The sequence below is a fragment of the Ranitomeya imitator genome, chromosome 8 (genome assembly GCF_032444005.1).
Source record: "Ranitomeya imitator isolate aRanImi1 chromosome 8, aRanImi1.pri, whole genome shotgun sequence".
Lineage (NCBI taxonomy): Eukaryota > Metazoa > Chordata > Amphibia > Anura > Dendrobatidae > Ranitomeya > Ranitomeya imitator.
In genome coordinates, this window is record NC_091289.1 from 21,515,647 (window position 1) to 21,533,222 (window position 17,576).

Here is a 17,576-nt window from a genome sequence, read left to right on the forward strand (position 1 = left end):
CATGGGAAACCGCTGCGGATCCGCAGCAAAATCCACAGCGTGTGCACATACCCTAAGACTATGTGCACACGTTGCGGATTAGGCTTAGGAATTTCTGGTGCAAATTCTGCCTCTCCTGGCAGAAAACGCACCTGCTGATTTGTCGCGTTTTTTGTGCGTTTTTGCTGCGGTTTTCTTGCGGATTTGCTGCATTTTTTACCCCTGCCGTTTTCTATAATGGAATGGGTACAAAAACGCTGCAGATTCACAAAAAATAAGTTGCTTGCTACTTCTTTTAAACTGCAGCGTTTCCGCAGCGGATTTTCCGCAAAGTGAGCACAGCATTTTTTTTCTTCTCTCTTTGATTTACATTGTACTGTAAATCAATTGTGGATCTGTAGCGTTTCTGCACATCAAAAAACGCTGCGGATCCGCAGAGAATCCACCACGTGTGCACATACCCTCAAACAAGGGGCAGAAACGCTCCTCTCTGCTGCCAGCAGTGTCCCCCTGTAGTCTGAGTGCGGCTTCGGGTTTCTGCACCCTTCCCCTCTTTTTCATGCCTTTGCTATTCACCTTTCAGGAGCTATAAGGGTACGTGCACACGTTGCGGAATGGTGTGCGGATTTTCCGCACTGTTTTTGGTAAATCCGCAGGTAAACCGCACTGCAGCAGATTTACCACGGTTTTTGTGCGGATTCCACCTGCAGATTTCTATTGTGGAGCAGGTGTAAACAACTGTGGAATCCACACAAAGAATTGACACGCTGCGGAATAAACAACGCTGCATTTCCACTCGTTTTTTTTCTGCAGCATTTCCACTACAGATTTTGTTTCCCATACATACTGTACAACGAATGAAAAGCAGCTGCGGATCCACAGCAAAATCTGCAATGTGCACGTAGCCTAAGTGCTGTTTTTTACCTATCTTTTGGTTGATCGTTGTATCAGAGCTGTTTTTTTTTTTTTTTTTTTCCTGTTACAAACTATAGTTTAAATAATTATCGTTTAGGGGTCCTTATATTTTCAGATCCTTTTTTTTTTTGGGGGGGGGGGTAGGTTGAGTGACCCTAAAATAGCGATCACTTTCTTTATGGTATAAATATATTTGAGTTTGTACAGTTCTACACGCACTGATACCAAATGTCGAGTTTTAGATTTTCGTTAAATATTTTTATATCCTTGTACAATACGCTGTAATGCTGCGGTTTTGCAGTGTATTGTAACGTTACACGGCCGAGCTCCTCCACTTCTAATGTCACTGTCATGATTAACGGCAGCTTCTGAGAGGTTAAGCAGCTGCGGACGGAGTTTGCTTCCATTGCAACAGTCAGCCTCGGGTGGTGGCAGTACAGCACAGCTGGCGCCTGCGCTGTATGGAGTAGTCTGAGCTCCGGAGGACTCTCCATAGATGCAGCTCATGCTTCTGCCGTACATTGACACCTGGACACTATGGGCTTCGGCACTTGCCCCCATTGGCCACTGCTGGCACTGGATATTCCTTAGACCTTTTCTGGATTCCTGCACCAAGCAGAAAAGAAGAACGTTCTCAGCACTTAGACAGCACAGCCGATCAATACATTTAGACTCTGGCTACCCTTTAGCGTCTTCTGCCCTTAAATGACTTTGCAATAAATGGCTCCCCAATAATGGAGCTGGGGGGGGGGATTTTTTTTACATGCGGGAGACTACAAGTCTCAACATATTGTGACAACAGCAGTAAAGCCCCAGGATACATGTAGTGCCTCCCTCTGCAGAAAGGATTACTCAGGTGACCTCTAGTAGTTTCATTTCCTATATGGTGTGTGACCTTGGTGTAATCCCTGCCATTGTGCAGACATATCCGGCAATGTGGTTTTCTTCTGTGTTGAATCTGTTCCTCGATGTGAATACAAAGTAAATCATTTCTAGGAAACTAATAACGTATGTGAGGAAAATATCAAGCGCTGCTTCTGTCACTATTGCATCGCTGGTTATTAGGCCTCTGTCACTCGACAGTTTAGCATCAGTATTTGTAACAAGTATAGCACAAAAAGAGGATTCAGAGATCCCCCCCCCCAAAAAAAAAAAAAAAAAAAAAAAACACTAGTAAAAGGCAGAGATGCTTACCTACCAAAGTCTCCCAATAAATGCACTCTCAGGATGCAGTGGACCCATGTATTTAACATGGCAACACAGGTGCAAAATTACTGATAAGATAACCACTCACAGCCTGCCAATCCCAATGGGGGGGGGGGTTTCTTGGTATGTAATTGCACAAAGAAGACTTGTATGAGGCGCTGTTCACACAATGGAAATGCACAGCATCCAGGTTAACAGCCTATTAGTTACACCCATACTATTAGATCAGGCGGGCTGCCCAGCGCTATCTAGATCAGGGGTGTCAAACTGCAATCCTCGAGGGCTGCAAACAGGTCATGTTTTCAGGATTTCCTTGCATTGCACAGGTGATAATTTAATCACCTGCAGAGAATGATTCCAGCACCTTGTGCAATGCTAAGGAAATCTTGAAAACACGCATGGTTTGAGGCCCTCGAGGAATGCAGTTTGACACCCCTGATCTAGATGCATCCCATGTGAATTTGTTTGGAGGCCTGGGCAGGTAAGCATCTCTGCTAGTGATGAACGAGTATACTCTTTGCTCGTGTTTTCCCTAGCACGCTCGGGTGGTCTCCGAGTATTTGTTAGTGTTTGGAGATTTAGTTTTCATCGCCTCATCTGAATGATTTACAGCTACTTGCCAGCCTGAGTACATGTGGGGGTTGCCTGGTTGCTAGGGAATCCTCACATGTAATCAAGCTGGCTAGTAGCTGTAAATCATTCAGCTACCGTGATGAAAACTAAATCCCCGAACACTAACAAATACTCGGAGACCACCCGAGCATGCTCTGGAAAACCCGAGCAACGAGTATATAAGCTCATCACTAATCTCTGCCTTTTGCTAGTGGTTTTTTTTTTTTTTTTTTAATCAGTATCTGTAAGCCCAAACCAGAAATTAAACATTCAAGGGTTTATGCTGAACCAAGTTTTTCATCCCATAGTAAAAACACAAAACAAAGGCAAGTAGTTGCTAACTATCTGCCTGTTGTTCCCGGCTCCGCCACAGAGCAGTCACTGACTTCTCCTGCCGGTGATTCAGATGCTCCACGTCAGAAGAGGAGCTATTCTTCCAGGCTGCTCTGTCGATGGAGTGTGACTGGCGACCTCATGCAGAATGACAGCTGGCTCCCCGCAGTTAGGCAGTAGGGAGCCGGCAGTCTCACCCTGTCTACAGATCAGCCTGGATGAGAAGCTGCTTCTCTGACAACGTGTGACGTCAGAGGAAGCTGCTGAATCACCAGCAGAAGTGGTCTGTGATTGCTCTGTGCCGGCAGAGATCAGAGCCAAGCACAACAGGCAGGTAGTTAGCAGCTACCTGCCTATTAGTTTTTAGGCCCATAGTAAACAAAAAAAAATAGTCCTGAAAACTGAGAAAAGTGTAACAGTACGGCTTTGTTCACACTTTTTGCGGCATTAATTTCACCAGCCAAAACCTGCTCCCTTGACACCTAAAAACCATTATGTTCAGAACACCCATTTTTAAGGCTTTTCACAGCGTTTTTGTCGCTTTTTTTCCCCACAGTTTTTCGGTATGAATCACTTTTGCGATTTATCTACAATACATGTTTAATAAAGTTAGTCTTATTCACCTAAACCGCTTAGTTGTTTTTTTTTTTTGTTTGCCCGTTCTCATTACTTTATATGGGTGAAAAAAAAACGCTGGAAGAAACATGCTGCAGTTTTCCAATTCAGTAAGGTAAAAACAAAACGATCTGAAAGTGCATAGCTTTGGTTGGTATTGTAAAAAGCAGCTTTTAAATTGCATAAAAAATGCTGCAAATCCCTACCCTTCCCTTTCCTTCCCATGTCCCTCCCCACAACTGCCCTCCCCCCCTTTTTTTTTTTTAATATAAATTCTTCTTACAACCATTTTGGTTCGCAAATCCGCAGCCTTGTAGCGTTATCGTTGTGGTTTATTACGATTGTATTTGTTTGTTTTTATATACTTTTACTATTTCTGAAAATATTTACCCTTTTTTTTTCCTTTCCTGTTATATTATTGAAATTTTCTAAATAAAGAGTGTATAAAAAAAAAAATGCTGCAAAAAAAAGTACCGAAAACACATGTGAATTTGCAACTTAACTTCTGCCTAGACTAAAAGGTTATGTTCTTGCTATAAATGACCTTTGGCGAGGTTGGTTTTCTGCTTCCTTCCCTTTGCCCTACATTAGCGGAGCTTGCGGTAATTATTGGATTCTTATGTTTACCAGATCCACAAACCCCAGAACCGGATAGTCCTGAAAGTGAGCCACCGTCAGACCTGTGGAGCAGCCGTCGATCTGTATGGAGAGACTGCTTTGTGTCATATACTATGTGTGTGTGTATATGTAGTGACAGATGTATTTATATACATGCTGTGTCGGGAAACATTGCTGCTCGTCCTCTCTGCTCCTCTTATGATTGATGACCGGTCACGTGAAGAATTCCTGCCTGCTGTTTGTCTATCCCAGCCAGAACCGGATAGATAAAGCAGGAGTGAAGTGGCCAAAACAAGGTGGATACATGTTTATCCACCTTGTTTTGGCCACTTCACTCCTGCTTTATCTATCCGGTTATGCACATTATGTACAGATAATGGAGTCAGCAAAGACTCTGACAAGACCCTGGTCCTACCCCCACATTTGTAGTCCGTGGTTGCTGGATCAGAGCCCTGCCGCCATCCCTGTACATCCGTGACGTCAATCCTGTGGCACAACACGTGACGTCACACTGGACTTAAAAATCAGAAGAGGCGAGCGTTATGCTGGCAGGTAGAATTAGGTTCAGAGGCCTCCGCTCCTGCCCCAACCGACTGCCCATGTGGCTTCTGGCCCAGGATCCTGCAACATTTTTTTGTTCAACTCCTAATAAATATCTGTAGTTTTTATCAGTGAAGGGTCTGGGTGCGGAGACCCCCATTGATTCTCTTCTGAGACAAAGGATGTACTTTCTGTGGAGCCTGTGTCAGAGAAGAGCAATGCCAGACTGCTCACTTCTGCTCACCACCCTTTCACTCATTGTCTATGAGACTGCCAACCGTTGTACTCCTTGCTGAAGGGGAAAGGACACGCATGCGCTTTCATCACTCCATTCTGATGGGATGGCTGAGAGCTCTGTTCTTTGGGTCAGTGGGGGTCCCAGCAGTATAATAAGGCTTGACTATACATTATAAAAGGGTTTCCCTCCTATATAATAAGTCTTAAGTGGAGAGTGGATTTAACTCATCTCCATCTGGGGATCAGCAGGAGCGACCGTCTGCCCCTCCACCTCTGATTTTTTTAAGTTTTTTTTTTTTTTTTTTTTTTTTTTGGCCATGAGCCTTGGTTAATGGTTGTGAGAAGTGCTGAGGGTGACTTGTTTATTGCATGTGTCAAAGGGTGGAAGATTATTCTAGTTACTCATTACTCAGGAGGTGGTAGACATGGACATTCTCCACCTGGGAAAAAATGTCTCACCACCCAGTGATTTTATCACATCTAAAGCTACAATTCCTGCACTACATGGGATGGAGGTTGGGGGCGCTGTATGCTCTGTCTACATCTTGGTGAAGCGAGAGCCCTGTCATTCAGTAGCTCCTTTCCGATAAGCGGTGCCATAGTCCTGGTCATCGGCACTTTTTATAGATGCACTTCTAAAGGGGCCAAAACCTTTGTCATGTTCATAGAGCTTGGTCCTCTGCTCAGGTTCTTAATCTCTTGCCTTTAGAGGAGAGGGGCTTCGAGACGTGTCCTAAATTACGCTCTACTTCTGTGAATGGACACCGTGTAATACTCGATGTCCCCTGTGGTGGCGCTGCAGGGAAAGTGAACACTGATTGCCGGCTTCCCTAGAGATCACTGCTTATCGCTGGAGGTCCTGGCAGTGGAAAACACTTTGTGATCAGACTTCAAATAAATAAGGGTTGTCCAAAGTGGAGAACTTCTTCAAGCGCCCAATGTAAGGGCACTTATGAACGCTGCTAATCATCGAAATTGCTTAAAAGAAAGTCAATGGTGCTACCAGGATTGGGGGCGCAATGCGTAGGCAGTCCAAATCTCTAGTAGTGATGTTAAAACCCCACACTCTTGTCGGAAATCGCGCACAGCATTGGCGTAGGACACCCCCGCATCTCTCCCTGAGTCCCTGCGGGTAATGGGGTGAGATGCAGAAGAGAGCGTCGCAAAATAGCCCCTGGAGGTGTCTGACGTCTGCATATTTCTTCTCTCCTGCATATTCTTTTACCGAGAATGCGCGTTTACATTGGAGTTTGGAGAAGTTTTTCCACCACACAAGCCCACACCCAGCATCTATATCCAAATTTTTTATTTTTGCATTTTTAAGTTTCTCCTTCTTGCCTTGAAAAGCGAATACACATTTATTACACTTTATATTTCCTCAATGTTTTTTATTTTATCTATCGCCTTTTATTATTCAGAGATTTAACGCCGTGTAGAGAGAATTTCAGCAGTTTTTCGCAGCCTCTTTGTTTGGCACCACAGAATCGTACATGAATCATTATTTTCCTGACAGAACAGTGTGGGACATCCAACATCAAACCTCCACATCACACAGACTGTAAAATTAGGGAGGCGCGGAATCCATAATTTATCATCTGCCTGGATGCCAAGGATCCTGGCGTACAATAAACCCAACCCGAACCCTCCTATATGATGTTCTAAGCAGTTAGGCTGGCAAAAATTACCGTAAGTAGACCACAAGGTGCCAGATTGAGGTCGTTTTTTTGTGTTCCAGTTTAAAGGGAACCTGTCACCCCCAAAATCGAAGGTGAGCTAAGCCCACCAGCATCAGGGGATTATCTACAGCATTCTGGAATGCTGTAGATAAGCCCCCCGATGTAACCTAAAATATGAGAAAAAGAGGTTAGAATATACTCACCCAGGGGCGGTCCCACTGCGGTCCGATCCGATGGGTGTCGCTGTCCTGTCCGGCGCCTCCTATCTTCATCAGATGACTTCTGAGCAGAGCAAAGTACTACAGTGCGCAGGCGCCGGGCCTCTCTGACCTTTCCCGGCGCCTGCGCACTGCAGTACTTTGCTCTGCCCTCAACAAGGCAGACAAAGTACGCCTGCGCCGGAGCCGCCGCGTGAAGACAAGAAGAGGACGCCATTGTAAGAAGATGGGAGGCCACGGACTGGACCGCAACGCCCATCGGACCGGGAACGCCCCTGGGTGAGTATAATCTAACCTCTTTTTCTCATCTTTTAGGATACATCAGGGGCTTATCTACAGCATTACAGAATGCTGTACATAAGCCCCTGATGCTGGTGGGCTTAGCTCACCTTCGATTTTGGGGGTGACAGGTTCCCTTTAAACCAAATTCCAAAGGCTTAAATGAATATCCCAGTATCGGGATGGCTCTTAGGCTTTTTAGACCCTCCACTCAAACATATTAGTCTGTTTTCCAAGGGACCATTTATTTAGTCTATGTTCACGCAGATTTTTGTTGTTGTTTGGAGATGATTGGCTTATAAATCCTCCAGGATCAGAAAACTTTGCAAAAATCTTCCTATTCTATGGGAAATCCACATTTCTGTTCATAAGTGTTTTTGAGCTTTCTTTTTCTTTTTTACTCTGAAAAACATCCGGTGCAAAAAAAAAAAAGACATGTATTTCTTTCAAGATCATTAACCCCTTTACCCCCAAGGGTGGTTTGCACGTTAATGACCGGGCCAATTTTTACAATTCTGACCACTGTCCCTTTATGAGGTTATAACTCTGGAACGCTTCAACGGATTCCAGTGATTCTGACATTGTTTTCTCGTGACATATTGTACTTCATGACAATGGTAAAAATTCTTTGATAGTACTTGCGTTTATTTGTGAAAAAAAACGGAAATTTGGCGAAAATTATGAAAATTTCGCAATTTTCCAACTTTGAATTTTTATGCAATTAAATCACAGATATATGTCCCACAAAATACTTAATAAGTAACATTTCCCACATGTTTACTTTACATCAGCATAATTTTGGAACCAAAATTTTTTTTTGTTAGTTATAAGGGTTAAAAGTTGACCAGCAATTTCTCATTTTTACAACACCATTTTTTTTTAGGGACCACATCTCATTTGAAGTCATTTTGAGGGGTCTATATGATAGAAAATACCCAAGTGTGACACCATTCTAAAAACTGCACCCCTCATGGTGCTCAAAACCATATTCAAGAAGTTTATTAACCCTTCTGGTGCTTCACAGGAATTTTTTTGAATGTTTAAATAAAAATGAACATTTAACTTTTTTTCACAAAAAATTTAATTCAGCTCCAATTTGTTTTATTTAACCAAGGGTAACAGGAGAAAATGGACCGCAAAAGTTGTTGTACAATTTGTCCTGAGTACGCTGATACCCCATATGTGGGGGTAAACCACTGTTTGGGCGCATGGGAGAGCTCGGAAGGGAAGGAGCGCCGTTTGACTTTTCAATGCAAAATTGACAGGAATTGAGATGGGACGCCATGTTGCGTTTGGAGAGCCACTGATGTGCCTAAACATTGAAACCCCACACAAGTGACACCATTTTGGAAAGTAGACCCCCTAAGGAACTTATCTAGATGTGTGGTGAGCGCTTTGACCCACCAAGGGCTTCACAGAAGTTTATAATGCAGAGCCGTAAAAATAAAACACAAATTTTTTCCCACAAAAATTATTTTTTAGCCCCCAGTTTTGTATTTTCCCGAGAGTAACAGGAGAAATTGGACCCCAAAATTTGTTGTCCAATTTGTCGTGAGTGCGCTGATACCCCATAAGTGGGGGGGAACCACTGTTTGGGCGCATGGGAGGGCTCGGAAGGGAAGGAGCTCCATTTGGAATGCAGACTTAGATGGAATGGTCTGCAGGTGTCACATTGCGTTTGCAGAGCCCCTAATGTACCTAAACAGTAGAAACCCCCCACAAGTGACACCATTTTGGAAAGTAGACCCCCCCAGGGAACTCATCTAGATGTGTTGGGAGAACTTTGAACCCCCAAGTGTTTCACTACAGTTTATAACGCAGAGCCGTGAAAATAAAAAATCTTTTTTTTTTTCCCACAAAAATTATTTTTTAGCCCCTAGTTTGTTTTTTCCCAAGGGTAACAGGAGAAATTGGACCCCAAAAGTTGTTGTCCTATTTGTCCTGAGTACGCTGATACCCCATATGTTGGGGCAAACCCCTGTTTGGGCACACGGGAGGGCTCGGAAGGGAAGAAGCACTGTTTTACTTTTTCAACGCAGAATTGGCTGGAATTGAGATCGGACGCCATGTCGTGTTTGGAGAGCCCCTGATGTGCCTAAACAGTGGAAACCCTCCAATTATAACTGAAGCCCTAATCCAAACACACCCCTAACCCTAATTCCAACGGTAACCCTAACCACACCCCTAACCATGACACACCCCTAATCCCAACCCTATTCCCAACTGTAAATGTAATCTAAACCCTAACTGTAGCCCCAACCCTAACTGTAGCCCCAACCCTAAATGTAGCCCCAACCCTAACTGTAGCCCTAACCCTAGCCCTAACCCTAGCCCTAACGGGAAAATGGATATAAATACATTTTTTTAATTTTTCCCTAACTAAGGGGGTGATGAAGGGGGGTTTGATTTACTTTTATAGCGGGTTTTTTAGCGGATTTTTATGATTGGCAGCCGTCACACACTGAAAGACGCTTTTTATTGCAAAAAATATTTTTTGCGTTACCACATTTTGAGAGCTATAATTTTTCCATATTTTGGTCCACAGAGTCATGTGAGGTCTTGTTTTTTGCGGGACGAGTTGATGTTTTTATTGGTAACATTTTCAGGCACGTGACATTTTTTGATCGCTTTTTATTCCGATTTTTGTGAGGAAGAATGACCAAAAAACAGCTATTCATGAATTTCTTTTGGGGGAGGCGTTTATACCGTTCCGTGTTTGGTAAAATTGATAATGCAGTTTTATTCTTCGGGTCAGTACGATTACAGCGACACCTCATTTATATCATTTTTTTTATGTTTTGGCGCTTTTATACGATAAAAACTATTTTACGGAAAAAATAATTATTTTTGCATCGCTTTATTCTCAGGACTATAACTTTTTTATGTTTTTGCTGATGATGCTGTATGGCGGCTCGTTTTTTGCGGGACAAGATGACGCTTTCAGCGGTACCATGGTTATTTATATCTGTCTTTTTGATCGCGTGTTATTCCACTTTTTGTTCGGCGGTATGATAATAAAGCGATTTTTTTTTTTTTTGCCTCGTTTTTTTTTTTTTTTTTCTTACGGTGTTTACTGAAGGGGTTAACTAGTGGGCCAGTTTTATAGGTCGGGCCGTTACGGACGTGGCGATACTAAATATGTGTACTTTTATTGTTTTGGTTTTTTTATTTAGATAAAGAAATGTATTTATGGGAATAATATTATTTTTTTTCTTCATTATTTTGGAATATTTTTTTTTATTTTTTTTTTTACACATTTGAAAATTTTTTTAAACTTTTTTACTTTGTCCCAGGGGGGGACATCACAGATCGGTGATCTGACAGTTTGCACAGCACTCTGTCAGATCACCGATCTGATAGGAGTGCAGGCTGCTTCACAGTGCCTGCTCTGAGCAGGCTCTGTGAAGCCGCCTCCCTCCCTGCAGGACCCGGAACCGCGGCCATCTTGGATCTGGGGCTCGAGCAGGGAGGGAGGGAGGTAAGACCCTCGCAGCAACGCGATCACATCGCGTTGCTGCGGGGGGCTCAGGGAAGCATGCAGGGAGCCCCCTCCCTGCGCGGTGCTTCCCTGCACCGCAGGCACATCGCGATCATCTTTGATCGCGGTGTGCCGGGGGTTAATGTGCCGGGGGCGGTCTGACCGCTCCTGGCACATAGTGCCGGATGTCAGCTGCGATAGGCAGCTGATACCCGGCCGCGATCGGCGGCGCTCCCCCCGTGAGCGCTGCCGATCGCATATGACGTACTATTGCGTCCTTGGGAAGTAAAGCCCACCCCACATGGACGCAATAGTACGTCTAATGGCAGAAAGGGGTTAAAGAAATCTCTCAGGTCTGTCTAATGGTAGTTATGTTTACACTGCATCTTTTCCCTGCATTTTGAGGAGGCTCTCTCCTTAAAAAAAAAAAAATAAATAAATAATGTCGGAAAAAGTGCTCACAAAACGGTAAAAAAAAAATCCTGTTCATGTCTACGGAAAATTCTGGCTTTTCAGCATCTGTTGGATGCATCCAGCTTTCAAAAATGCCAAGTGATGTTCATTATTTAGATGTTTTCCGGTAAAACGTCGCTCCATATTGTACAATTGATGTCAAACGGACGGCTTACAAAAAAAAACCAAAAAACACCGGAGCGTCTTGAACATTTTTATAAAATTTGTTTTAGCAAGTTGTTGCCTATCCTGTGGATAAGTGTTAACGTTCAGGATTGTTGGGGGACGTCCTCCGGATCCTCCGACCAATTGGTCTCTCAAATGGTCCTTTTAGAATGGAGCAAAAGTTGGGCCATGTTCGGCGGTCCTATCGAGCTCTTAATCTTGGGCCGTCCCATAGACATTGGATGAGCTCTGTTCGCGAGATCCCCAAAGGGGTTCAAGAATCTAACTTGTGGGTAGGTTATGTTTCTGAGATGGGTATGACTGTTACAGAAGATTTTGACAAATCCCATTGATCCATAAGGAAGTCCTTAGAGGGTTGTGTTCCTTCGACAGAACATAGCCTTAGATTCCTATATTTTTCGCTGTTTTATGTAATTACGAGGCATCTTCATTTTAAAGGGCTTTTCCAGGACGTCCCCCTGACAGCACATTGGAGGACGTCCTCCTCCTCCTTGCAGGGACAGGAAACACAACACGAGAGGTTAAAAGGTCCCACTCCACCCCCTTTTCCTCAGTGTTTTTCCTGTCCCTGCATGGAGGGACACACGAGAGGATACAGCGCTATACAAGCGGGAAGACTCACCAGTCCGGAGGGCTCGGGGGATTGTGCGGCTAACGCCAATATCCTTTCCCCGCATCATTAAGCCCCAGGCAGAAACTTCCCGGTGGGGAGTCCCTCTGCCAAAAGACCAGTCGAGCGGACGAGCTCCTGGGTCGAACCGCTTCCTCCCGGTGGGGGGCTCTCGGTTCGGGCGCCAGGAGAAGAGGCGCCGCAAGAGGTCCGGCGCCAGCGGCAGCAGCGTGCGTTCCACTGAGTGGAACGCGGAAGTAGGTTTGTTAGACCGAGTGCAGTACGTCCGGTGTCAGGCGCAGGTAAGGTGACGTCACATCCGGGGACGGGGCCATCTCGGCGTGCGTTCCACCTGGTGGAACGCGGAAGTAGGCAGCTTTAAGGGCGCAAGGCTCAGGGCACTCGCAGATGGTTATCCAGCGCTTCCTCTGGTAGGAGTGCGCCGGAGTGTATCCCTGGAGAATATTTGCTGCAGGACAAACGTGCGAGCAGTCTGCTGCGGACATGCCGGAGACCAAGGGTGAGTGCAGCAGACGCTGCTATATCCCTTTGATACATATGGGAGCATATGAGATCATGTACTGATAGTAGTATTTCTCCACAGAGGATATGGAGAACAGGAATGAGGAGATAGGGGTAAGTGCGCAATGCGCAGAGTACTCAAATATACGCCTGCACACACTGAGCCGTTCTTGTCCTTATGCTTACATTTAGGATAAAGAGGCCAGTCAAGCTCCCCTCCCTCAGACTAAAAGGTCTGGCAAGTCATTGACTAAATCTAAGAGGTGCTCTCTATGTAACGCAAAACTTTCAGAAGCATACAAAAAGGATCTGTGCAGCTCTTGTATTAAGAAAATTGTCAGAGAAGAACAACCATCAATGTTGTCCGAAATGAGGAATATAATCCGGGAGGAGGTCCAGAATTCCTTAGCTTCAATGTCACAACGGGAAGTGTACAGTCCGGGCCCGGCTCGTAAAAGACCAAGGAAAGATCCAGAACAGGAGGTTCAGGATGGTTCATCGGAGGCGGAATCAGAATATAGAGGTTCTGATCAAGAAGAAGGAGAACTGCCAGTAGAAGAACAAGAAGGGAAGAGGTACTACTTTCCAGTTGAAGAAACAGAAGAACTGGTCCAGGCGGTCAGACGTACTATGCAGGTGAAAGAAGATCCACAGCCGAGATCTAGACAAGATCAGATGTTCGGAGGGCTCACATATCAGGAACGGACGGTGTTCCCGGTGAGTGAACACATACGTAAGATGATCTCGCAAGAATGGAAAGATGCGGAACGAAGATTGGTGATGTCCAGAGAGTTTAAAAATCGTCTTCCGTTTGATTCAGAAGAGATCAAGACATGGGAAGAGATTCCGAAGGTAGATGTCCCTTTAGCCAAGGTGGCAAAGAAAACATCAATACCTTTCGAAGATTCATCTAGTCTTAAGGATGCAATGGATCGCAAGGCGGATATCCTTTTACGTCGAGCCTGGGAGACTTCAGCAGCTTTAATAAAAACCAACATCGCAGCTACTTCTGTAGCGAGATCCATGTTCCTGTGGATGGAACAGCTGGAAGAACATTTAATTAATAAGACTTCACGGGCGGATATAATTGCTTCTCTGCCTATCATTAAGTCAGCCACGGCCTTTATGGCAGATACATCAGCTGAATCTGTGAGATTTGCGGCTAGAAATAGCTCCTTGTCCAATGCAACACGAAGGGCTATTTGGCTTAGATCTTGGTCGGGGGATAATGCATCCAAAAATAAATTATGCGCCATTCCATTTTCAGGTTCCAGAATATTTGGTCAGGCTTTAGATGACATCCTAGAGTCAGCAGCTGATAGTAAAAGAGGGTTTCCCGAGGATAAACCCAAGAAGTTTCAGCCCTTTCGGAGGAGGCCTCTCCCCCCTCCCCCTCCCCCCCGCAGATTTCCAGAGTATAGAGAACAATGGAGATCAGGTAGAGGATCCTTTAGGAGTTCCTACGCTCAGAATAGAAGGGGTAGGAATTCCTTGTTCGGTTCTGGCTATAGACCAAGGAAACAATGACGCCATAGGAATAGGCGGGAGATTAAGTTTCTTCCTCAAACAATGGAGTCAGATCTCAGACAACGATTATGTCCTCAAGATAATCTCAGAAGGTTACAGAATAGAGTTAATATCCCGCGTACCTCAGAGGTGGATCTTACCAACAATGTTAGCCAAAGATTCCCCTATGTTTCTAGACCTACAAAAACTGTTCGACTCCGGGGTTATAGTTCGGGTTCCTACTCCAGAAATAGGTACAGGTCACTATTCCTCTCTTTTTTCTATTCCAAAACCGTCAGGGGAATCCCGTACAATAATAAATTTAAAACCTCTGAACGTTTTCGTCAAATACAAACGGTTCAGAATGGAGTCGATCAGGTCCATCATTCATCTTATAAACAAAGATTCGGTAATGTGCACTCTCGATCTGAAGAGTGCGTATTATCAGGTCCCGATACATCTCTCTTCTCAGGAGCTTCTGAGATTCTCGGTAAGTCTCTCGGACATGACCTGCCACTTCCAATTTCAATGCCTCCCTTTCGGTCTAGCATCCGCCCCAAGAATTTTCACCAAATTGGTAGCAGAGGTGGTGGCTTTCTTAAGAAATCAAGGAATAACAATAATTCCATACTTAGACGATTTTCTGGTTGTGGCACGTTCAAGGGCCATTCTGCTACAACACAGAGATCGGGTCATAGCAGTATTAGAGGAAATAGGATGGGTGGTCAACAGAAAAAAGTCACATTTAAAGCCAGAATCCCAGAAGATATTTCTAGGAGTACTCTTGGATTCTACAACCAGGCAGTCCTTCTTACCAAGGGACAAACGAACCTCATTAAAAAAGATGATCTTAGAATTCCAAAGAAGTCCAGTGACGATAAGAGCAGCTATGAAAGTCTTGGGGAAGATGACAGCATGCATTCCGTGTGTCAGATGGGCTCAGGCTCACTCAAGGCCTTTACAAGAACAGATACTCATGGTATGGGATCGACGTCGTTCCACATTAGACAAGAGGCTAGAGCTATCAATGAAGACAAGAAGATCACTACGATGGTGGATCCAGGACTACAATCTAAAAAAGGGCATCCCTTGGATATCAACCCCTTGTGTGATAATCACCACAGATGCAAGTCAGTGGGGATGGGGAGCGCACCTAGAAGGAAAATTCTTTCAGGACAAGTGGCCCGAGGAGATCAGTCAGATGTCGTCAAATTACAGAGAATTATACGCAGTCTGGGAAGCTCTCAGAAGAAACCGTTCATGCCTAAAGGACAAACATGTAAAAATCCTATCCGACAATGTAACAGCGGTATCCTTTTTGAGGCATCAAGGAGGTTCCAAACACAAAGCGCTTCAAAGTCTAGCGCAGAGAATATTTGCCTGGGCAGAAGACGTTGTCTTATCTATAACAGCAGTGCATCTGGAAGGGTCACAGAACATACTAGCCGACTATCTAAGCAGAAAGAAAGTTTCTCCAACCGAATGGGAACTAAGTCAAGAAATGTTCCAAATTCTTTGCCACCGTTGGGGAACGCCCAGGATAGATTTATTCGCCACAAGGAAAAATTCAAAGGTTCCCAGATTTTATTCCCTCAACCCTCTAGACATGCCGGAAGCAGTCGACGCCTTAAGTCAAGCATGGAGCGAACCTCTGTCTTACGCATTTCCACCAATAGCACTTATTCCAATAGTGCTCAGGAAGATTCAGGAAGACCAGGCAACAGTGCTGACAATTGTACCATTCTGGCCAAAGAGAAGTTGGTTCCCATTGTTGGGGGCCATGGCATCGGGAGACCCTATCATGCTCCCGTTATGGAAGGATATAATTCATCAAGGGCCTGTTTTACACCAAAACCCGGAGAGACTGCATCTATCAGCATGGATCCTGAGAGGGACATCTTGAAATCCAGAGGTCTTTCAGATGAAGTAATTACAACCATCCAGGCTAGTAGGAAGCCTGTCACCTCAGCCATCTACCACAAGATCTGGAAAAAATTTTGTATGGGAAGTGGCGGGTCAGCTGTGATTCCGGGGGTCTTGGATGTTCCTAGAGTCTTAAAATTCTTACAGGCAGGCTTTGACTTGGGGCTCAGGCCAGGTACAATAAAAGTCCAGATCTCGGCCCTTAGTACTTTTCTGGATTATCCATTAGCTTCCCATCCCTGGATAATCAGATTTGTGAGGGCTATCCAAAGATTACGGCCTACCTTGAGACAGCTAGCTCCCACTTGGGACTTAAATTTAGTCCTTAGGGCTCTATGTAAAGATCCCTATTCTCTAGAGGAGGACATGCCTATTTCAGTTCGTACCTGGAAGACGGCCTTCCTAGTAGCGATTACTACAGCTAAACGCGTAGGGGAAATTCAGGCTCTATCAATTAAGGATCCATATCTTCAAGTCAGAGAGGATCATATAATCCTAAAATTAGACCCAGCTTTTATCCCAAAAATAGCTTCAGCAAAAAATCGAGATCAGGAAATAATTTTACCTTCCTTTTGTGAGAACCCTTCTAATGAAAAAGAACAGGCTTTACACTCCCTGGATGTTAGGCAGGCAGTATTAAACTATCTAGAGGCCACTAGCTCCTGGAGGAAGGATTCTAATCTTTTTATCCTATTTGGAGGTAAGAATAAAGGTAAAAAAGCTTCCAAGGCGTCTATAGCTAGATGGATTACTACTATAATTTCAAAAGCCTACGCATCAGAAGGGATAGCGTGCCCAACAGGGATTAAAGCTCACTCTACTAGGGCTGTTTCAGCATCATGGGCTGAGCGAGCAGGAGCGTCACTAGATCAGATTTGCAAGGCAGCAACTTGGGCCAGAGTAAACACGTTCTGTAAGCACTATAAGCTAGACGTAGTAGCAGCTCAGCAGACGTCTTATGGGAGGAAAGTTCTCCAAGCAGTTGTCCCACCCTAAACGTAGTTTTCTTTGGTATTCTCCAATGTGCTGTCAGGGGGACGTCCTGGAAAATGGGTATTATTACCTACCGATAATTCGGTTTCCAGGAGTCCATCCTGACAGCACCGTTATTTCCCCCCCTATGTATGCCAGTTCATATGCTGTAATATGTTTGGTTAATAAAGTTTTCAAAAGTATATCTATCCATGGTGTGGTACTTGTCAAAACACTGAGGAAAAGGGGGTGGAGTGGGACCTTTTAACCTCTCGTGTTGTGTTTCCTGTCCCTGCAAGGAGGAGGAGGACGTCCTCCAATGTGCTGTCAGGATGGACTCCTGGAAACCGAATTATCGGTAGGTAATAATACCCATTTTTGGTACAATACTTGGGAATACCTTATTGCCATCCTTAGTCAATAGCCTTGCGACCTTTGGATCGCCACTGATCTGTGACTTCTCTCAACTGGGCACTGCGCTGAGAGCTGAAACAGCCCCATTATCCCGAAACCTTTTTTAGGAATCTCTAATGGTATCTTGCCTGCTTCGGGCCTTTTATAGCCGGATCTTTCTTTATTGGAAGTGCTAAGTACTTCTATTAGAAGCCATTAAATCAGGATGGGGGGGAAAAAGTGCATTTTAATAACAGGGACGCGCTTTTCATCACCCAACCTTTCCCTATAAGGCCGAATACATT

The 17,576-nt window shown here is 44.6% G+C and overlaps 1 protein-coding gene across 1 annotated transcript in view; it reads left to right on the top strand.

Annotated features, from left to right (window-relative positions):
- Positions 1-17,576, top strand: part of SUCLG2 (succinate-CoA ligase GDP-forming subunit beta) — a 185,846-nt gene that overhangs the window by 815 nt on the left and 167,455 nt on the right. The gene's annotated exons all lie outside the window — the stretch shown is intronic.